Genomic DNA, 24,088 nt, shown 5'->3' on the forward strand with positions numbered 1-24,088 from the left:
CAGCTGCTACTTAAATGCTTCCATATGTTTGTACTCTGGTTTCTTTGAGGTCCTGACCCTAAGGACAGGTAGGATGGATTCAAGGTTGGAACATCTCTCTATTGGTAGCGTTAGATCTTTTGTCCTACCCCCATCCAACTGGAGGTGCCCTCTAGAATTCATGAATTTGCAGGCAATGGGGAAATGTTTGAAAAATAAGTTTCTCCAGACAATCTGGGTTCCTCCAAGTCACTGTGGTGGGCTGTCAGCCTCCCTCTCTGCTGGAAACTCCATTGCATTGACAACTACTTTCTGAATTCTGAGGACAGCTCCTCATTCCATTGGTAATGGACTAATGGGGTCACGGCTGCATCGAGAGAGATGAAGCCTGCGGCAATTTGGTAGCAGCTAACACCCCAAATATCCTGAGCTTCATCTGTATTCATTCTTCCCCAGTGCCGTGGATGGCTTCTGCAGACTCAAGTTTATCTCAGCCTCAAAGCTAATAGAGTTAAACCAGCTGGTCAATTTAAACACGAGCAGAACCAGTGAGATGTTACTGTATTCTGAGGCGGTGCTAATAAACTTTAATAGATTTCAGCTAACAATTTGGTATAAATTAGACATTGCACTGCTGCTGAGGTAATAACTTTTGGCACTAAATAACAGAAAATCAAGCTCTGTGATGTGCTTCAAAAGCACCTTCATCGAGCCTCCCAGATTCAGGCAGATTTCACTATTGATTACCGCTTACTCTTCCCCAAGCTTTAAGAAAACAGTCAAGTGCTCCAAAATACACCCCCAAAGGAGCCCAGACTTTTTCTCCCACTGGTTCAATAGCTAATTTACATGTAGAAGTTTTGGAATCAAAATGGGGGACAAGGTAGCTGGGGGGCCTTTAATGGGTGAGTTAGGAGCCAAGTGGTTAGATATCTTCTCAAGGGCACGCAAACATTTCTTCATACTTTTTTGGAATATTCCAGAATGTTCAGTCTGAATTCATTTCAATTTTATCCTATTTACCAATATAATCTGTAATTAGCAAGTTCTATAATTAACTTGGGTTAGGCACTAGTCAATTGGGTGTGTAGCAAAAGGTCTGGACATGGTATTAGAATTGTTCAGGTTCTGGCTATGACACTAATTATCCATGTGACTTTGGGCAAGTCCTTTAACCCGCAAAACCTAAAGGCATTTAACTTTGCTCACCTACCTGTCTTAAAGCATTGTACTGTGGTGAAAGGAAATGTGAGAATCCCTGTGAAGTTATGTTGCAGGTAGGAAGCCCTATCCAAACAAGCTATGAAATGCAAGAGGCCACATGACCTTATGCAGGAGTTCTGAGGTTCAGTGATGCCATCATTGGTTTCAGAAATTGCTGTAATGTTTCCTGTTACAGATACACTATCCACTACCCACAGTTTCTGACACCCTGCTCTCTCCTTCCACTCTGTGCATGTGGGAACCATGTCATAGTCTTGGAACCATGCTCAAGGCAAACACTGTAACTCCTGTGTTGGTCTTCACAATGGTCAGGAGATTGTCCCAAGAACAGAACTCTGCATGAGATCAGTATTATTGAAACATTTACCACATTTCATTGCATCTAAGACATGCTTTCTTTCAGTTTGATACCCTGGGTTGGGATGTGTCTCTCCATCACTATCAGGTCAGAGTTTAATTAGTATCTTTTTCTTTCTTAGTGGTACACAGTAATGATGCATCTTACAATTGGGGTCATCTTAAATGTGATTATATATGGAATTGTGTGCCTGTTACAAGCAAGACTCTCTTCTGGGTGCTGCAGAGAATAGGGCCTGAGGCAGCATGTTCTTCTCTCAGGGTATTGACATCCTGCCACAGTGGAGAGGAGCAACCCAGAGAGCCGTCATTTGAACAGGAGAATTTCATACAGCATTGTGTTTTGGAAAAACTCAACAGGGAAAAATGATAAAAAAAATGTCTAGGGCCTTGGGCCACTATGGTGGGGATGGCCCATGAAGGTCTCTGAGGAGGTAAAGCTGAGTGCGGGAAAGGAAGTTACATGATCAGATCTGGGACGAGAGTTTTCCATAGTGAGGGAACAGCCAGGTGGACCCTGAAATGAGAACAAGGTTAGTGGGACACTGTTGGTATAGTTGTTCTGGGCATAATTATCTAAATACACGAAAATAGAAATAATCATATATGTTCCCAAAGACCTTGTCTCTCTGTCCTTGATTTGTTTTCACCAATTCCTCCATCTTTACCTTCATCTAGGACTGTATTAGTTTCCCAGGGCTGCTGTAACAGAATACCACAAACTTGGATAGCTTAAAACAAGAGATATTTATTCTCTCTGCGGTTCTAGAGGCTATAAGTCTGAAAACACGGTGTTAGCAGAGCTATGCTCTTTCTCAAGGATCTAGGTGAAAATATGTCCCATGCCTTTCTCTTAGCTGCCCTGACTCATAGACACTGCACTGTAATCTCTGTCTCTGTGATCTAATGGCATTCTCCCTGTGTGTCTGTATCTCTTTTATTCTTATATTGATTCCAGTCACATTGTAGGAGGGCCCATCCGTACAGCAGTATGACCTCATCCCAACTTGATTACATTTGCAAAGACCCTATTTCCAAAGAGGAAGTCATAGTCACAGGTTCTGGGGACTAGTACTTCAACATACCTTTCTGGGGGACACAATTCAACTCAGAGACATTGATGATGCATTTCAAGAAAATGTCTTAATGGAGGCTGGTGCAACTGTGATAACATGGGGATCAAACCTTCCTACCACCAAACAGATCTATATTTTACCTACTAAGGACAAGAACCATGACTACATTTTCAGTGTAAAAAGCTCAAATGCGTGGCTTACCAAGTGGAAAACTTTATTGGTAGAAACAATTTGATGTTTCTACAAACAATCTGATGACCTTCACTAACATCTCTAAATCTAATCATGAGTGGCAAAATTAATGTTCCTACCTTTGGAGTATGGGGATGGCAGCAATAGCAAATATAGAAGTTTCAAATAACTTAGTGGCCAGTTATGATCATTAGTATTGACATAAAAATAGCTAGTTAATTCCTCAGTATATTCCCTCTAGTATTTCCTGGATCTTTTGAAAGTTATCATAAAATAATAACAGCTAACATTGAGTGCTTACCACATTTTAGGGATTATGCCACCCAGTTTAAATGTACTGTAAGCCCATTCAACTCTTACAATAACTCCATGAGTCAGGAACAATTATTATCCTCACTTTACTTAGGAGGACACAGGTTAAGAGAACTTGTATGTCTAATCAATGGTCCCAAGACTGGTGAATGCCAGAGCAAGAGCTAGATAGTCTAGCTCTAAGGCTCATGGATATAACTACTCCTCCTACTTCTCTTCAGTGCAGCTCTCTCATTTCACACCAGAAATGTGAGGTCACACAACTAGGAGATACCAGAACAGGGAGAGGGATCCAGAATCTTGTGATTTCCAGTCCAGTGTTTCCTTTTCTTCCTTTTGTTTTCTCAAACTTTGTCAACATTCACAGGCCAGTGAAATTTTCCAGCTTGGCATCTGACCCTCACCCCAAGAGCAGACCTCAAGAAGTCTAGAGAAACTCTAGTTGTCAAAGGTTTGTCGAGTGATACTGACCCTGCTCAGTGGATATCAGCCCCCAAGAAGCCCAATCATTACTCAGGAGCATCTGGAGCATTGTGGGCACAGAGATGCCCATCTAATCGAAAATTGATATTATGGACCTATATCATTGCCACAGAGGCACATCTGCTCTGTCCCATCTGACCACTGGGTGATCAAGACTGGAGCTGGAAAAATGTTGGTGGACCACTTCTCTGAAATTGAGAGACTAGATTCTGCATGGGATATCATCTCCTGTGCCATGTCCTCTCAAAGCTAGAATATTGTCTGGGCACCCTTGGTCCTAGTCTGGGGAAGGGAACTGAGTGGCTGGGGGTCAGGGACAGGAGGGAGATTTCTCAAGTATAGATTTTAGTATTTTGCACCCTGTGAATGTATTAGATAATAATTTTTTTTAAAAGATCTGAAGCCTTGCTTTGGATTCATGAGAAAATACTGAATACATTGTAATCAATTAGTGGGGTCTCCCAGGCACACAGGATAAAGCAGTGTCTACACATGGGCTGTACTTTTCTTACCTCTAGACACTAGTCATGATATTCATAATTTACACTTCATGATGACAGAATTTCTCATTTCCCAGAAAGAAGATTCCAGGGCAGTTGTCAATGTTTTGCACATTCCCCCATTTTCTCCTCAAAGCTCACCATGACTACATAAGTGTCATAAAATGGGTTTTTCACAGCTTCTCAGTTGTAAGAGGGAGAAATACAGACAAACCCATGGGGTCTTCTTTGTGTTTAACCTCACTCCCTCCAGTTGCCTTCATTGAAAATAGATGTTGGTGTCTTTTTTGCCCCCCTGAGGGGAGTACTTATCCTTGTGCTCTCCTGAGCCACGCCCTTCTCTCTTTTGCAGGAATTAGATAGCAATTGTACAGGCGCCTCCCGGGACTTCAGCCTCCAGCCAGTTTTTAGACAGAAGAGGAGCACAGGTGTGGCGTCTCAGGATGAGCTTGTTTCGATGCTCCTGCCTGGGAAAACTGCCCTCAACAAACACATTTGTTGCTCATACATTATCTGCTGGCTATCTACCCATGTGCCCATCTGTCGAGATGGCAATGAGCCTGATCCCAGGCCCCAAAGCCAGCTCTATTAAACCTAGGTGCCAACCACCAGTGAGCTGGCTACAGGAGACTTCACCCTCTGGAGACCCCTTCTTCTCACCTCCCCCTGAGGATACTGAGCCTCCAGCATACTTCTAACTTTCTCACCTGGTTGCTATCTGGAGGTATGGCCCCCTTTGGAGACTCCAGCTTGGGATGAGAAAGGCCTGCCCCCTGGATGGTGAAACCCAGTCTAAGCTGAGCTGTGAGGAAGGGAAGAGGTGGTAAAATTGAGATGTGGGCATGAGTTGGGTGGGATATTGTCTGCCTGCCCTGGGAGCAGAAGGGGACATAAATGTAGAGTAATTAAAGGTACATCCCTTTCACTGAATCTCATTTGTGTGAGTGTGAGAGTGAGTGAGTGTGTGTGTGTGTGTGTCTGTGTGTGTTTTGGGGATGACTAAATTTACTCACATTGTCAGTAATAAATCAAACGTCTTTATTCCACTCCCTTGTTCCAAAATGGGTTTGAAGAGACAGATAAAATGCCAAATATCTGTAAAACCTGCTAACAAGGGCACATTCCCATCTCCCATGTTACATTTAGACCCCAAAAGGCACCTGGCAGGGAGGAGGAAGATGATTAACTATGGTTTGTGGCTGGCATAATATCAGGCACACTCAAAGAAATATCAGACACTCAAAGAAAGCTGTCGAATGAGTAAATGAATAATAGAGATCCCCTCACAGAGTAGTTGTGTGAATGAAATGTGATGAGTATGTCTACATTAATTTTTGAATGGTTACTATATGCCAGGCACCATACTAGGTTGTGTGGAGGTAGCATCAAGCAAGATAGACAAGATCCCTGCTCCTGTAGAGCCTATCTCCTATCAGGGAACAGACAAAAACAAATTCACAATGCAAACTGCAGAGCTCAATAACGTTTATTTTGCTCCTATGGAAAGCAGAAAAATTAAGAAGACTTGCCCATATGTATGTGATAAGGGCCATTCACTTGTATATGCCAAATGGTTTCCAAAGAAACTCTGCCTCCATAAACACATACTCATGTACATAAACATATAAAGTCATACACACACACACACACACACACACACACACTATCCTCTTGGACTTGGAATGCTCATGAATTTTATATTATTTTTTCCCATAAAATTTGCAAGATACAAACCCATATGACCTCACAGGAGGTCTAGACAAGAATCTAGAGATCTCAGGTTGTTTGAAGCCATTGTCAGGTCACTACTTCAAATCAGAACATACAGGCATTACTTTTAAGTCCTAAAACCTGGGTCTGATTCTGGCCGCATCTGGATCATGGTTTCTGAGTCATGTCCCACTGTGTATCTGCTCTAGAAAACTACAGAAATGGAGAATGACTACAATAGAATCAGGGCTTGTGAAAGATGGACATTGGAGAGATTCTTAGACAGGAGATGGGCTATATTCCATTTCCTCTATGATCCCATCTGCCTTACAAATTGTGGATTCTTAGAACATTCCAGAGCTCTGACCTTCTTAGGCTGATTTGGTGGTAGGAGTTGAAGGGTGGACCATTGTCCATATGGTTGAAGTCATTTGGGTGTCAGAGAGAGAAGGCCACTTCAATTAAGGTGCTACATTTAGGAAAACTTCATCCCTATGAGGTAAAGACTGAGTCTCTTCTCTAGCATATTTGGACCATTATGACAAGTCCAACACCAAAATTACTCACTAGTAGCCCATTGTAGTCTTGCCATAGTGACCGTCTCCCATTATAATCAGCAAGATTAAAAAGACAATATCTGTGAAGATCTCTATGGCTGACAAGTGAGTGCCCGTGGGAGAGAGAAGACCTTCTTCCACAATGTACTGGGATGGAGGCAGATCCTGAGCCCAGAGAGTCAGCCTTATGAATGGTGGCAGGCCAGGGTAATCTTCTCTATGAAAATAGGGATCTTTTCAGTCTTGTCCATCTCTGTACCATCAACAGCTATCACAATGCTGGTACAAAGTAGGTACTCAATAACATTAGATGAATGAATGGCTTCATTAATTAATGGCTGCAACTTTTCTCTTCCCCACAATAAAGTGAGTGTGGTAGGAGTATAAGCAGGACTGCTAACCCTAAAGCAGAGAAACTGGTAGTCTTGGTGGTGGTGATGGAGAGAGGATACTTATCACTAAGAGATAACATTACCATGGGCAGGTTGCAAGAGTCCAGCAAAAGTCCAGCATAAATCAAATTGTCAAAGATTAAAAAAACAGCTGTCATCAATAAACCACTTCCTGCAAGTTTTGTAGAAACATGATTTGGTACCACCTCTCTAGAGAAGAACGTTGGAAGTAAGTTTCAAAAAAATTTAAATAGGGATCCCTGGGTGGCGCAGCGGTTTGGCGCCTGCCTTTGGCCCAGGGCGCGATCCTGGAGACCCGGGATCGAATCCCACGTCGGGCTCCCGGTGCATGGAGCCTGCCTCTCTCTCTGCCTGTGTCTCTGCCTCTCTCTCTCTCTCTCTGTGAGACTATCATAAATAAATAAAAATTTAAAAAAAATTTAAATATATTTTAAATAGAAATAGTGTAGCTGGGCCCAGCCAAACTGGTGTACATAAACTAGTTTAGCAGTTTATCTTAAGGAGATCTCTGAGAATGTGCTTGGATGTTTCATTATTAGAGTGATCACAATGTCTTGTTTAACCTAGAAAAATGTCGGAAATAGCTTAAACATCCTACAGTAATGGGCTGGATGAGTAAGTTGTGCTCTTTCCTTGTCCTGGAATACCATGATGCCTTTTATTTTATTTTATTTTTTTTAAGATTTTATTTATTTATTCATGAGAGACACAGAGAGAGAGAGGCAGAGACACACAGGCAGAGGGAGAAGCAGGCTCCATGTAGGGAGCCCATGTGGGACTCGATCCCGGGACTCCAGGATCACGCCCTGGGCCCAAGGCAGGCACTAAACCGCTGAGCCACCGAGGGATCCCCCATGATGCCTTTTAAATGATGTTGTAGACACATACTTGTCAATACAGAAACTTGTGCATTCATGAGTATTAGGTTAGATTCTAGTAACAGAGACCCAAAAAAGTGTTGTTTTAAGAAATGAAGAGTTAGTTTCTTTCTTTCTTTTTTTTTATAAATTTATTTTTTATTGGTGTTCAATTTGCCAACATATAGAATAATACCCAGTGCTCATCCCATCAAGTGCCCACCTCAGTGCCCGTCACCCAGTCACCCCCACCCCCCCGCCCACCTCCCCTTCCACCACCCCTAGTTCGTTTCCCAGAGTTAGGAGTCTTTCATGTTTTGTCTCCATTTCTGATATTTCCCACTTATTTTTTCTCCTTTCCCCTTTATTCCCTTTCACTATTTTTTATATTCCCCAAATGAATGAGACCATATAATGTTTGTCCTTCTACAATTGACTTAAATTCAAGGCTATGATGAGGCTCTTCAGTCTTCTAGAGTTGAGCTTCCAGATTTCTGCTGTTTCAGGACTCATAAAAATCCTTGGGATTGGGTAGCTATCAAAGAGTTGTAAGTAGCATATGAATTTTCTCCGTACTGGTTGTTCTTTGTAATAATACCTTTATTCTATTCAACAAAATTTGGAGCTGTTCTTGTTTATTTGACTTGTACGAATTCAGTCAGTGCTTATGAAGACTCTAGATAAAGGTGTTGGGAACATGAGACTCCAGATGGTCATGGCTCTGTCTCATTGATTAGGCTACTTTAAATTTGTATTGGCTCTTTTACTTCTATTATATTTTCAATAAATAGCCAAAGTTTCAGGAAAACAATAAATAGGCAAAGTTTGAGGAAATAGTCAAAGTTTGATGCCACAATAGTAAATGAAAGGCATATGTGCACTCTAAGTTGGGCTTATTTTAGCATTTCCCAACCTAGCCCCATGTTTAATTATGTTGGATGATCTCTGAGACACCAAGAAGTGATTGTAAAGGTTTTCTTTATAAGCCCACATTTTCAGCCTTCTATGAAAGAGAGGCAGCATTTGTTCATTAGGATGGACCCTGTAGCAAGGAAAACATCACCAGTTTTACTGGAACACTCAATTCAATCAAATTAGGTGAGAGAGCATTACTTCAATACTAGCTTTGCAACGCCATGGCTCCAAGCCAAAATCACTGGAACTAAGTGTTGACTATGATTACCTCTGGGAGGCAATAGAGTTCTGGGAATCTGGGTGGGATATGGGAATCAGGGGGTCCCAAAGGACTTAAATCAGTGGGGATACAGTGACATGTTAATGATAGGCAGAGTATGAGTTAATGGGTGGGAAAGAATTAGGCACTGGGCCTGATGGAAGCCAGAACAGTTTATCACTTTATACATTTTTTCCAGTTTTATTGAGATATAATTAACACATAATATCATATTAGTTTAAGGTACAAAACAAAATGATTTGGTATATGTATACACTGCAAAATGATCACCAGAATAGGTTTAGTTCACGTTCATCACCTCACATAGTTACAATCATTTTTCTTATGATTCACTTTTCAGGTTTACTGTCTCAGAGGTGTACAAATATACAATACAATATCATTAACCATAGTCACCACAGTATATGTTACATGTTCAGAACTTATTTATCTTATAACTGGAAGTTTGTACATTTTGACCACCTTCATCCATTTCTTCCACTCCCCACCTCCAGTCTCTGCCAACCAACAATCTGTTCTCAGTTTATACATTTTTAAAAAGATTTTATGTATTTATTATTCATGAGACACACAGAGAAAGGCAGAGACATAGGCAGAGGGAGAAGCAGGCTCCCTGCAAGGAGCCTTATGCGGGTCTCCATCCATGAACCTCGGGATCATGACCTGAGCCAAAGGCAGATGTTCAACCATTGAGCCACCCAGGCACCCCTCAGTTTACATTTTTGATAGCACTCCCATTTTACTGATTTTTCATAGATCTCTTACATATGCATTTCAGAGGGGTTTAAGGTTAAAATGAAGATAAGTCAACAATGAGAGTGCTTTACTATATTAAGGGCTCACTGGGTTGCAAGAAATGGCAACCAAATTGAGTGATCTTATGTACAAAAAAACTTCTGTAAAAGAATCAGAAGTATCATGTAAAGCCCGGAGTAAGAAGTATGGGTAAAGGACAAGAGACTGGGACCAGGAATTGTAAAGCCATTAGGAGTCTGGCGAGCTTGACTGACCAGCTCTCTCTGGTTGCTGATGGAGTTTAAGGTCCAAGATGGCAGCCACAAAATGGCTACCCTGGCCACCCTCCAAATCTACAGAATGATGCAGTTTCAGCACCCAAAGTTAACTGATACTGTTTCTTTATGCTCCGATTCAAAAATCTGAAAAAAAAAATAGAATGTAACTGTCCAGCTTAGGTTACGGGTTCATCCATTGACCACTCAGCTGTAGCTGAGGAAGGAGGACTATGTCAGCAAAATATTTGAAAAAAGGTCAAGGGCAGATCCTCTAAGAAGGAATGTGGGGTAGGTAGAAATGATTACCAGCGAAAATGACTTGCATTTCTAATATATTTACCCAGAGGGAGAAACAAAAGTGTTGAGTTCAAAGTCTAGAGGGTAGATTCCTGAGACAGGAGTGCATGCTCTGTTTTCCCTCTTTGTGGCTTCTCCATTTACCTCTCTACCACTTTTCTAATTACTACCAGCAGAGCAATCAATACAAGGTTATCAACAATAGGGACAAGTTAATTAAGATGAGCAAATTAATCAGGTAATTAAGTGGCCTTTCCTGAGAAGGTGAGCCTGTTGAGATGTTAGTGACATTAGGTCATATCAAGTTGTCGTTATGCCATCTCTTAGGAATCATGGTGACTGTGGATCACGCCAGACCCAACCAAAAAATCATCATCCTCCTTAACAGTCACACAATTTCTCTAGTCTTATTCATAATAAGTCCATATTCCAATACTAACTCCCAGAGCCTTAGTCTCATTCTCAGATATGAGCCATTTGTTTCAGTGGTAGACATGAGTAGTTAATAATTCAATCCTTATTCCTGCCTTTGACCCAATAAACAAAACGCCAATCTATCCCTGGTGGCTCAGCATAGGGACTACATTTCCCAGACTCCCTTGTAGCTAAAAAACATCCAGTGAAATTAAATTTGGAAATCATTCAGTGGTTCTTCTGGGGTTCTTTGAAGGTGCTGACCCAGCTGGGAGATAAGCCCTTTCTATCCCTCTGATTGTATTTTTAAGATTATAATTTCTGCTTGTTTTTTCTTTTTTTTTTTTAACTCCTTTTTCTGTGCTGAGATTTTCTGTTGTTTTTCTTAATTTGTTTCAAGAAAACTTGTAGTTGATTGTTGAAACATTTTAATGATGGCTGCTTTCAAATCCTTGTCATATAATTCCAGTATCTGATTCAGCTCAGTGCTGGTTGTCTTTCCTTATTCACATTGTGATTTTCTTGATGCTTGGTATGATGGTTTTTTATTGTATTCTGGACTTTTAGCTGTTATTGTTAAAAGATGCTGGGTCTTATTTATATCTTTTATTTTAGCAGGCTCTTTAGGTTTAGCACGCAGGTCTTGGCAAGAGGTAGAGCTGAGATATGATCCCAGGATGAACATGTTTAAAAGCAATTTAATTTTCAGAGCCTTTGTGGAATTATTTTAATCTGCTTTTTATATCTGGTGGTGTTGGGGCTCCCACTGGTTTCTAGTAGAGCTACTTGAGAGTGCAGAAGGGTGGCACTTGGTGGAGGAGGAGAGTCTCAAGTCCCAGACAAAGAAGGTTCTTGGACTGACCTACTTGTTAGGGCTGGATGTCTCTTAGTGGGTTCAGCGAGTTTCAGGCTCTGTGAGTAAAGAGAGCATTTCTCCTGATTTCTATTTTGGGAGGAGCAAAAAGATAAAAGAAACCTTATTTTACAGATTGGAACCCACCATACCAGCATTGGACTGAACATCTCTGCTCTTTTCTTGTGCAAGAAAGAAAAAATTCTATAAGCCACTGTTATTTGTATTGTATGTAACATACAACAGAAGTTAATCCTAACTGACATAGTATCTAATGGAGAGAAGGATAGAACTGGTGGTCCTCAAAGTTGGCTGGGCTCCAATCCTCCAGACTGAACAATCTGGACCCCATGCCTCTGACCTCCTTGGCCACAGGCATCCTCTCCTCTGAAGAGTACCCTCTTGGGTGAAGGGACTCTGAATCCCAGCTTCATCATTTACTAGCTTGGTAACCTCCTGCAGTCACTTCAGCTACAACTATAAAACAGGGATAAATCCCTGTGATTCAAGGTTCTTGTGAAGATTAGTAAATATAATGCATCTAAGACGCTCAGCCCCATAGTTAATCATTCTCATCACCACTACCACCACCTTCTACCCATAGCAAACATTAAGAGTAATTTTATAAGGCATGAGTCACATGAAATGCAGCGTATCAATAATCAGAGCTAACATTTACAGAGCTCTGATCATGAACCAGACGCTGGATGTACACTTTGGGTTCGCTCATTTAATCTACACAAACTGATGAGGCTACTATCATAATCATAGCCATCATTTTCCTTTAATAAGTTGAAGAGACTGAGGTTCAAAGGCTAAGGAGTTTGCATAACATGGAGGAAGAAATGGAGCTGCGACATGATCCCAGGTCCATCTAACTCCAGAGTGAAAGATTTCATCAAGTGTGGAACCAGAAGAGGAATCTCAGAGTTTGGGGTTTGGACAATTAATTAACTCATTTATTCATTCACTCATTTGTTCAGCAGTTCAGGTACTATTGGTTCTCACGCTGTGCCAGTTCTATATTAGGCTCTAAATATACAAAGAAGGACAATGCATGGCCACGTCCTCAAGGGCTTCTTGTGTGATTGTAAGAGATAGACGTGTAAAGAAATACACACCATAAGAAGCTTTGAGTTGTGATGACATATGTATGTATATAGTGTTCATTTGGGGCACATAGCAGAAAGCAGTCAGTTCTAGGAAAGTGAAGGAATAGTTTAGCCTTCTAGCTCAGAAAGCCCAATTCTGCATTTCCTGAAAGATCTGTTTTCTAATAGAATTTTAAAGGATCTCTATTTTTTTGTTTTGCTTGTGGCAAAGAAGCACAACAGCACTTACCAAATCATACCTGAAAAGGACTTTTGTCAGCTGTGAATGAAAGAAACTGCTTGCTGTTGGTTTGAAGCCAGAAAGCACTAGAAGGTGTTTCAGCAGACATGGTACTTCCCTTCCTAGAGGTCAGAGGAAGTGCCAGAGCAGGTTAGTCTTTGTTTCTGTTTTTGCTATGGCTTCCTGACATCTCACTTGCCTTTTCTGCTCAGAGCTTCTACCAGTAGGTACCAGTTAGTTGAGTTAATGAGGAAAAGTCCATTTGACAAGAGAGATAGAAATCAAGTCAGAAAACTGGAGGCTGAGCTAAAATGGAAATGATCTTGATGATCTTGGTTTCTCACAAAACACCACTGGTCACTTCTTTTTATCAAGAACAAAATAAGTATAAAACCTCTGCTTCTTGAAAGACAGTATGAAGAAAACATGAAGAAAAGCCACAGGCTGGAAGAATATGTTGCAATTCACGTAATTGACAGAGACTTGTATCTAGAATATATAAAGAACTTCTACAACTCAATAATAAAGACAAATTATACAATAAAAAGTGAACAATAGACTTGAAAAGACAGATCACAAAATGAAATATGCAAATGATCAATAAGCACGTTAAAAGATGCTCACATTCTTAGCCATGAGGGAAATGTAAATTTAAACCATAATGACACACCGCTACATATCCTCTGGAATGGCTAAAATTTAAAAGACTGGAAAACCAAGTGTTGGAATAGATGTGGTGAGCAACTGGAATTTCCATCCATTGCTGACAGGGTTGTAAAATGGTATAACCACTTTGGAAACCAGTTTGGCAATTTCTTATAAACATTCACTTCTCTCATGATCCCACAATTCCATTCATGGATATTTACCAAGGCACATGAAAGCATGTCTACAAAAACAAAAACAAAAGCAAAAAAACTTGTGCAAGAATTTTATACTAGCTTTATTCATAATAGCACAAAACTGGAAACAACCTAAGTGTTCATTATCTGGTGGGTGGATAAATAAAATGTGATATAGCCAAATAGTGAAATGCCACCCAGCAATAAAAAGGGATCACCAACAGATTAGAGTAAATAATTGAGTAATCCATAGGTACACAGCACAAAATGAATCTTGAAAACATCAAGGCTGAATCTGTGCGAAAAGAAGCCAAACATCCACACTACACGATTCTATTATACAAAACTTAAAAAAAAAAAACAAAAAACTCTAATGTCTCTACTGGTTTGCTAAGGCTGCCATACCAATACCACAGACTGAGTGGCTTAAACAACAGACATTTATTTTCTCAAAGTTCTGGAGACTTAGTAGTCTGAGAAGGTATCAGCAGGCTTGCTATCTTCTGAGGCCTCTCTCCTTGGCTTGTAGATGGCCGCCTTCTGTCTTCTCTCTGTGCATGTCTGTGTTTTAATGTCGTCTTCTTTTTTCCTTTTCTTTTTAAAATTTTATTTATTTATTTGACAGAGAGAGAGAGAGAGAGAGCACAAGCAAGGGGAGAAGCAGAGAGAGGGAGAAGTAGGCTCTCTGCTGAGCAGGGAGCCCAATGTGGGGCTTGATCCCAGGACCCTGGGCATGACCTAAGCCGAAGGCAGATGCTTAACTGACTGAGCCACCCAGTCACCCCTCTAATGTCTTCTTCTTATAACAGTCTTACTGGGATAAGACCCATCTGTATAACCTCGTCTTACCTTCCTTAATAGCCTCTGGAAGGGCCTTATCTCCTAATACAGTCACATTCTGATATTGGAGGTTGAGACTTGAACATATGAATTTTAGGGGACATGGGTCAGCCCAGAAAGTTGCCTTAGAGCCAAAGGTGAGAAGGAGTTTGACTACAAAGGGACATGAAGGAACTTTTTAGGGTAGAAGTTATATAGGAATTCTATATTTTCATTGTCCTGTGTCTTAATTGTCAGAGACATGGGGCACATGTATTTGTCAAAACTCATTGAAGTGAATATTTAAGCTGAAAGCATTTAGTTGCATATAAATTATACCTTTGAAAATTGATTTAAAATTAAAATCTTCACAATATTTTTAGAATTTTGAATCATAAAAGTAGTTGTTCATGGCAGAGCACTGAGATGATAAAATAAGTAAGAAATAACCCAAATGACAATCACCTATGATTGCACCCCTGTCATAATTTTGTTATATGTCATTGAAATATTACATATGACATATTTGTACATGTATATCTCCTAATAGCAAAATACAACACATATTTTTGGCAAGCTGGCTTTTTCTTTTACTCACCAATATAAGCACCATTCATTGTCATTAAGTTTTATTACTTCAGTTTGAAAAATTTTATAAATTGTGGGCCATCATTTAATTAGCTGGTCTTAATTGTTTGATATTTAGGTCATTTGTGATATTTCTTTTCTTATCATTAGCACAGCCATGCATTCTTATAGTTAAATGTGTGCACAAATCTATAATAATTTTTTTTAAAGATTTACTTATTTGAAAGAGAGATTGAGAGAGCACATACAGGGGGAAGGGGCAGAGGGAGAGGAAGAAAGAAAATATTCAAGCAGACTCTGTACTGAGCATGGAACCCAACGTGAGGCTGGATCTCACCACCTTGAGATGATGACCTGAGCTGAAACCAAGAGTTAGCTGCTCAACTGGCTGAGCCACCCAGGTGCCCCTGTAATTATTTCTTTTTTTTTTTTCCTCCCATAATTATTTCTTAAGATACATTCTGCAAGTAGAATTTCTGGATCAAAGGCTAGACAGATTTGAAGGCTTTTGATACCTGTTTCAAACTAGATAATTGTTATCTATGGTATCACTTATTATTAGAAAAATCTGAACTATAATTGAGTGAGGTATTTAGAAATATTTGCCAATTAAGAGAAGGAAAATAGGATCTCTGTGTTTTAGCTGGTATTTCTTTGAATGCTCCCACCAACCTATCCTTCCAATCTTGGCTCTGAAGAGATTAGACTCACAAATATTACATGACTGAGTTCAAAGGATGGAGAGAGAGCAAAGATGGATGACTTCTGACTCTTCAAATCTCCCTGCCCCAGGGTCAAGCAGCTAATATTGGCTCTGTCGCTAAACAGATCCCTAGGCAAAGGGAATTTCTGAAGCACATTCTTAGTTCAATTACAAGCCTGACCACTGGGTAGGAAAAAATGCCTCAGTGCCCAACCATCCTGGTCCCACTTCAGGCACTTAATACGTAGGAAAAGTGAACTCATTCACACTGAAGGGTCATGAGCTAGTATGGCTGACACCCATCCCATCATCATCTCCTTACCAAGGGTAGACATCTATTAAGGCTTTCATCCAGTTACTGAGCTTTCCCTTGGGGACTCAACCACCACCACCACAACGAAAAGAAAAAGATCAGGACTCAAAAGAGCATCACTCTAAAGTGAAGGGAGAGTGAGACCAAATAAATGCTTTTTTAGTAATTATGGAAAAACAAAGCACTAACTGGTTGGGAGAGGAACAGATCTTTGTTTTCTACAACATTCCAAGCTCTTGCTCTCGCCTCTGACTTTCAGTCCGCTTTCCTGATGAGGGGGAAAGTCTGTTCATCCTCCAGTCTAGAAGAAAACCTTGAGACTGGAAGGCTCCATAAAGGCAGAGCTATTGGTGCTGGTAAAAGAACAATGTTGTATATTGTGAACATGAGAATTGATGAGGTCAGAACCACCCCCGGGACATGAAAATATATATTTATGTAAGAGGCAGTAAAATTTGCCTGCAATTAAGTTTTACCAAAACCCTCAAATCTGTTGTTTGGTTTTAAGCAGATGTTGAAAAGGTTTATCCTGGATTCTGTCTTTATTGATAGGATGTCTTTTGATCTGCAGCCAAATAAGAAATCTGGATGTTATTTTGGATTTGGAAATTTCCTTTAAATAAACATATTAGTTAAGTATGTAAATCTGCTTATCATCACTTTGGGCATATTGCCAGAGTAGGAAACATCTGGGACCTGGTGTCAGCCGACTTATTAATTCACACTTAGAGTATGTTTCACCCACGTTATTGCTGAATAATGTTATCTTGATTGCCTAAGTCAGCTGTGTCTTGACAACAGTTCGTTACAAGTTTGAGGTTTAAATTTTGACTCATGAGAAATCCACCAAGCAAGGCCTGTCTGGGCCCAACGATCTGGGCTTCCAGCTCCCTTCAGGATTGATTTCGGAAATTAATTGTTAACATTTTGGATTATGAATGGTGGAGATCTGTGTTATTTATCTGAACTGGCCAGCATGTAATTCCGGGAAGGGATTATATGACCTCCTCCTGATAAGCACTGAAGTGGGGTCATTAATACAACTTTCTGCCATAAAGCTCTTGCCATTTTATGGAAGTGCCTTTCCCTCCAGTTAAAACGATACTCAATCGACTTCAACCTTTAAGTCTAGAGTGAATCATTTTGTCCAGTGGGCTGGTAGATGATGAATGGCTGCAGCCCAGCATTCTCAGTAATACAGGTAATAGAGCATATAAATCCAAGGAGTGCTATGCTCCTCACACACTTCCAGGCCAGGAAATGAGCACCAGGGGATGGATGTGTTTGGAGATCACCCTAATGAATGAAGACTTTGTGCTCAGCAGAGAAAATGGTTTTAGCCTTTGGTTGATGGAGCAGCTGGAATTCATGTTCCAAGGCCCAGGAGAAATGAATTATGGGAAAAAGGAATTTCAGAGAAGCTGTGATATGTGTGTCTCCTGGTTGATCCTCACAAAACATCTGCAAGACTCCTTTGGTGTATTAGCTAGGGTGGGTAGTACTAGCTACTACAACAAAGACACCTCCAATTGCAACAACAACAAAAAAAAAAAACCTTAAGGGATGCAGCAAAAGCAGTAGTAAGAGGGATGTTTATTGCAGTAAGTGCTTACATTAAAAAAGAAGAAAGATCTCAAATAAAAACCTAACTTTACACTTTGAGGAGCTAGAAGAGTGAACTAAGCCCCAAGTTAGCAGAAAGAAAGAAGGAACATGAACAAGATGATTTTAGCTTGTGTGAAGAACAGTGAAGGAGAACATTCTAGAGTAGTGAGGTAGGAAGTGATGGGCAGCAGCAGGTCTATACTGGAGAAGATGATCAAGGATGACCTCTCAGAGGAGGTAACATTTGAACTGAGACTTGACAGATGGGAAGAGCCGGCCACAACAGGCAAAACAGCCAATGACAAGACGCAGAGGCAGAAACAAGTCTGGCATGTTGGAGGACATTAAAGGTTCATGCAGCTAGGAATAAGGGGAAGCCTTTTTAGGGAAGAGGCTGCTGAGACAGGAGGTGTCAATCACACAAGATCATAAGATGATGTTATGGAGTTTGCATTTTATAATACAGGAAATCGGGCAAGTGACAGGAAATGAAGCTCTTCGCTACTTTCTGCTTTATCACCCTACTTTGCATTATTGCTTCTTAGGTGTTGTCACTTTGCTGTCCCTTAGCTCCAGCTGTTCTCCCTTAGACACACCAGTTTCTCTGTCTCCTCAGAGCTTACCTGCCCCTCACCCCTCCACTCTGTGCATATATTTACCTTCTGAATATCTTCTCTTTGGCATTCGATTTCCCAATACAGTGTTTTCTCTGCTCTGCAGACTCGCAATCTAACAAGGAAGGGAGGTTTGAATGGTCTCCGGCCTCATTCTGACCATTGGCAACCAGCAGACACCACGCCAGTTGTCTAGTTGGAGGAGATGGACCAGTTGAACCAATGTCTTCCTTTTCTCATAAATGGTGTTCACTACTTAGGACTTTCCCTTGAGCCTTTAGGCAAGAGATGAGCCTCTGAGTGAGGAGAAGTGAGAAGGAAGGAAGGAAAGAGTAGGAGCTATCGAGGCCTGAGAGAGTTTAGAGGGAAGGGTAAATGTCAGCCAGAGATGCCCTCGCCTGACTCCTGGATTGAGAGAAGTTATCTCTAGCCACTGAGTATATTTCTCTTTTCTATCCTCAACAGAGTCTTCTTCCTTCTGACCTTTGCCTGTGGATTTGAGAAAAAGCAACCATTTAAGAACTTAAAATGTAAACTCACTTGGGATAGAGAAAGTCTGGTTATCCTCTGATTAAAGAATAAAAATAATGGTGTCCTTTCTCTCTCCCTACACACATGCACACACACACTCACTCATACAGTTTGTCAATAGTTTGTAAGAATTGGTGGGTGGATTCCACTCTGCCATAGACAGGTAGATTCCATCTTTTTACTGGAGTGGAATATGACTCCTCTGAAGTCCCTGCCTTAGTTTTTTTTTTTCCTTTTCTTTTTCTATTTTAAAGAAAATAAGTTATAGGAATAATGCATTAAGTTACAGCAAGGAATGGGTGGAGTCCTAAAGGAAAAGAAGGGCAGGTGGATTTGGGCTTCTTGCCTAGAAAAAGTACCTGCCTTTTATATTAGGAAGAAAAAAATGATACTTACTTTCAGGTTTCTATAGCAAGGAGGATAGAATGAGCCTTGGATTTTTCCAAATTCCCTTGAGGAAGATGGCTCAGGGTGGTTTGTTTCTTAGATACTGAGGATACCTTAGGTAGGTACTCAAGCTTACCTGTTTCCACCTATGGTGATGGTTGGAGAAGACTCATATCTTCCAAATTCCTGCTGAGGAGTTAGGACAAGTTAAGCATGATTCCCATACAGATGACTTTGGAGAATCAAGAACAAAGATACCCTTTGCTCTTCAAAATGTGATTTGAGAACCTGCCAATTATTACACAATCATTAAGAATGTATTGATCACTCACTCACTATTGCATCCCATCAGACAGACAGGATCCCTAGCAATGGTATCTGGTTGGGGAACGGAGCCACATCTTTACTGTACTAGAATTCCTTTCATTTCAAATAATGGAAAACCCAATCCTAACTGACCAAAACAAAAAGATAAATTACTGATTCGCGTTAAGTGAAAAATCCAGAGGAATGGTTGTGTATATTAGTTTTTGGTGTATGATAGCTCACCTCAACATATAGGAGCTTAACATAACTACTTATTTAGCTCAGAATCTGTGGTTCAGTAATTAGAGCTGGGCTCAGCTGGATGGTTCTCTTGGTGTCCACTGGACCCCCTCATTCATCTACTCTTCATTATGGATGGGCTTCTGGCAGGTGACTAGGATGCTTGGCTGTCCTCCACATCATCTCTCACCTTCCAACAAGCTAGCCCAGGCTTTGCTATATGGCAGCAGGATTCTGCAATAGAGTGATAGTGTACAACTTCACTTCCGCTGCATTGCTTTCACCAGAGCAAGTCATGAGACCAGCTCATATTCAAGGGGTAGGAAATAATCCCCATCTCTCGATGCTCTCAGTGAGAGAATGTGCAAAACCACAAAAATTTTGGATGCAGAGAAGTGTAGAAACTTTATAGTTTTCTCCAACCCATCCCATCAAGGTTGGCTTTAGGTAAGGCTATCTTGGGGGCTTGAACAATGTCATCATTCTACTGTGACATTCTTCTGTGGATTTCAACCTCAGGCTCCTCATTTTGGCTCAATAGCTCCAGCTGTCTAGTCTAGTGGAAAAGAACAGCCCATTTTTGATCATTCATTGCATCTCAGTCTTAGAGGTTAACTGACTCATGTGTATATAAATAACCAGTCTCTGGGGCCAGAGGGATGCAGTACATTGATTGGCCCAGGCATGGCCATATGTTCCATCCTTGCAGTGGGAATGGAGCCCCACTGAAAGTGTAAAGCCTTTGAGTAGAAGATGTTGGAACCTCAAAATTGATGGTTCTTGCCAGAAGGAGTAATGAGGGCTGCTGGTGAAAGTGATGATGGTAGAATGAGAACAGACATCCATAAAGTGCCCGTCATGGAACACAACACATTTGCTGAGGCTCCATTTGCTGGTTATATAGGATCATGCAGTAGGTTAGAAATGCATCGCGTTCACATCTGAACCCAGATCTTCAGATACCAAATCCTACATTTTAGCCTGAATTATTTTTCTCCTCGGCACTGGGCATAATTCTACATCATACAAGGAATAGATGCTCTTGCCTGGAGGGGCTTTTACTTTGTAATAGAAACATCACCCTGATGGCAGCCTTGGCTTTTCATGATCATCTTCTACATGTTGTGGGATCAATACACTTTCACATACTTGCCCATTCACTAAAGCATTATCTCCCCAAACTTCTTTGTCCCTGCTTATATTTGTCAACTTTACAATCCTTTTATTACCAGCAAAAGCTTTGGGAAGCAACAAATAAAAGCAGGGATTATAAAAGGATTCTTATTAAAGCATGCTTTCTTTGAGGCACAGAGTACAATGCCCTCCGTTCTCCCCTTGTGAAAAGATGTGTTTTCTTGTTTAATTAGAACAGACCTCCATTCCATTAGAAGAGGACAAGTAGGGCAGCAGGATTGAGACTCCAGGCCCCAAGAAAAAAAAAAGTTTATTTATTTCAGCTCCAGCCAACTTTAAGAGCGTATTGTAACTTTGTGAAATATTCTATCATATTTGGGATGAATGAATACATGTAAAGCACCACATCCCTGCCACATAGTAATTGGTCATAATCTCCATTTTTGTTGTTGGTTTTGTTTTTGTTGTTGTTGTTACTTTGCAATTAAAGCCTGTGTTGGAGAAATGCAAAGCCAAGTGCATCAATTAGGGTCCTAGCAGGAAACAGATGGTACACTCAATTTGGATAATTCGAGGGGAGCTTAGTAAAGGGATTGTTTGCAAAGATGCGAGCAGGGTTAAAGGAAGCCATAAGAGACAGGGTTGTACCCCAGAGTTAGCAGTGTGGGCAACTGTCTCATTTAGAAAGGGGGTTGGCAATCTATGGCCCATGGGCCAAATATGGCCCACTACCTATTTATGAAAATAAAGCTTTATTGAAACACACCTAATGTCTGCCAGTTACTTTCACAGTTCAAAGGCAGAGTTGAATAGTTGCATCAGAGACTGTATGGCCTGCAGCAGCTAAAATATTTACTCTGGCCTGTTACAGAAATATGTTACATCAGGGCCGGGATAATGCATGGACCCAAGGGTCCCAACTTCCTTGACTTTTGCACCTAGCCACTCAACTTGTCTTAGTCTCAGCCAGATTTGCTGATCTTGGATGCAGAGATTAGCTATATAGAAAAGGCTGCCTGGCAGGAGCTGTGACTTTCTGGAAAGAGATGTAACCAATACATGGCAATTCTGCAGATATGGAGATAGTGTATAAACCCTGCAGCCTGCCTCCAAATACTCAAATGGCCTCATCTGCTTGGAAGGCGCAGGGCCAGGGAGCTAGCAGATAGGGTCCATAAAGATCAGCTTCCTGGGGACAGGGTAGGTTGAAGAAGGGTGCAGGGCGTCCTCAGGGGCAAACCTGAGAACAGAAGTGAAGAAGAAGAAATGAAGAAAAGAGGTAAGTGAGAGAACTTGCTTCGAATCCTAAGGGGCCCCAGAATCACAGTCTGGGGCAGGGAAGGAAGATGGCCTCATTCAGCCCAAAGAAACTGATTATCAACACATCAAGTCCGTTTTGATATATACAATTGTTTTGATGTACACGATATACCCAATTTTGGTATGTAAATGGTACCTCAATAAAGCAGGAAGAAAAAAAAAGACATTATATTAAAAATTGCATCCAAGGGAGGAAAGTTCCTGGCTCATTTATTAAACAACACTTATTTTACCCTTCAGAAATAGGAAACCCTGACCAGTTCTGAATTATATGAAGACAAAGTGAACCTTCCTTTCTCCAACAACACATCCCAATTATCATTAAATGATGAATCTTTTGTATTTAAAGTCTGTTTTCCCAAACACTGTGGGCTTTATCATTACCTTGATCTAGCCCCACACCCAGTCCAGTGTGGCATATAGCAATTGTTTAAAAAATGTGTGTTGAATAAGTTCACCAAAGACAGAATATGTGAAATACTTTGCACCTAAAAATAACACAGTATGTCAATGGGATAAAGGGTATATGGGCAAATGGCAAACATGAAAAGCAGCAATGTGAAAGTTCTTTTATCAGAAGCAACTGGGACAAATAGATAAAGTTGAAACTTGGAATGATTAAAAAAAATATTGACCTTAAATATTTAACTTCTTTTTAAAAGACAAAACACATATATTATTTTGCCAAGCATATGATGTAGGATTTGGTCTCTTTTTTTTTTTCCTTTTATGTGGCTGCATCAGATCGCTGAGAATTCTAGATTATCCTTCTTGCGTAAAACTCATTCACAATGCATTATCTATGACTTTCGGTTTCATGTTCTCTAAAACGGTATGTGAAACCTTAGCAGGCTTAAAGAGTATTTTGATGACCGTTCCCGTATAGATCTTCACAATTTTCCTCATTTAAAAAAATATTTTATTTATTTACTCATGAGAGACACACACACACAGAGAGGCAGAGATATAGGCAGAGGGAGAAACAGGCTCCCTGTGGGGATCCCGATGCGGGACTCGATCCCAGGACCCTGGGATCACAGCCTGAGCTGAAGGCAGCTGAGCCACGCAGGTGTGTCTCCTCAATTTTTAATGTACCAACACTCCTTGTAGTGTTTTTTTAAAAAAATATTTTCAAAGCTTCCAATCTAGTTTTCACAGAAACATCCCTTTCCTTTGCTGTTCACATGGTATTAATATACATCATCACAATCACGTGTATAACTAGAAACTAAACAAGTTTGGGAATGGACTTCTAGTAAACACAGCACTCAACAGATGGAAAGCAGGACTAGGAATACACTGAAAAGTAACCCGCTGGCCATGAACTTTCCAGCCACTGGAGGCATGAGAAGTGTGTTTTACAGACAGAAGGGAGAGCGTGGTTAATTTGGTAAATGGACTAAGTAAAAGCTACTGAAGAGAGATTTTACTGTACGTAAATAGCACTAAATATTTCTGAGGTCACCTTACAAAGAATGATCCTGTCATCACTGACGTTTGCCCTTCTATCCTGCAGACAACCCAAAATGATCATAAGAAAGACAAAGCAACACTGCATAGTGGAGTTGCTTGCAGTTAACCACAATAAGGGTATCATTCTGGACTTTGCACGGTTCTTCTGCCCCCAGCACAGACCCAGGGCAGTCATCTGCAGGCAACTGCATGACCTGTTTTCTTTTGGACTGATTTTTGCCCAGTGTTTTGCATTCCCACTGAGTGGGGGATGGAGGGAAGCATGAGTACAGCACTAGATGTACTAACGTGGCCCTTGAGTTGGGGGAGAGGTCAGGGAATGGGGCTCTAGTCCTTTCTTGAAGGAAATGACCTGTGTTGAAAAAGATTAACCAGCAGGTGACCTATGCTCCAACCTGATGCTGCCACTTAGTAACTTGGTGACCTTGGGCAGGGCACTTACACGGCTA

The 24,088-nt window shown here is 40.8% G+C and overlaps 2 long non-coding RNA genes across 2 annotated transcripts; one reads left to right on the forward strand and one right to left on the reverse strand.

The window, feature by feature from the left end:
• Window positions 1-1,673: 1,673 nt before the first annotated feature.
• Window positions 1,674-6,318, reverse strand: LOC140633910 (uncharacterized). Its single transcript, XR_012031499.1, has 3 exons — window positions 6,201-6,318; window positions 4,831-4,925; window positions 1,674-2,077 (listed from the first exon to the last, which is right to left on the reverse strand). It is a non-coding gene; the product is annotated as an uncharacterized lncRNA (long non-coding RNA).
• Window positions 6,319-6,398: 80 nt separating this feature from the next.
• Window positions 6,399-18,836, forward strand: LOC140633909 (uncharacterized). Its single transcript, XR_012031498.1, has 3 exons — window positions 6,399-6,679; window positions 12,756-12,914; window positions 18,714-18,836. It is a non-coding gene; the product is annotated as an uncharacterized lncRNA (long non-coding RNA).
• The last annotated feature ends 5,252 nt before the right edge of the window (window positions 18,837-24,088 follow it).

Source organism: Canis lupus, chromosome 5 (assembly GCF_048164855.1).
Source record: "Canis lupus baileyi chromosome 5, mCanLup2.hap1, whole genome shotgun sequence".
Taxonomy (NCBI): domain Eukaryota; kingdom Metazoa; phylum Chordata; class Mammalia; order Carnivora; family Canidae; genus Canis; species Canis lupus.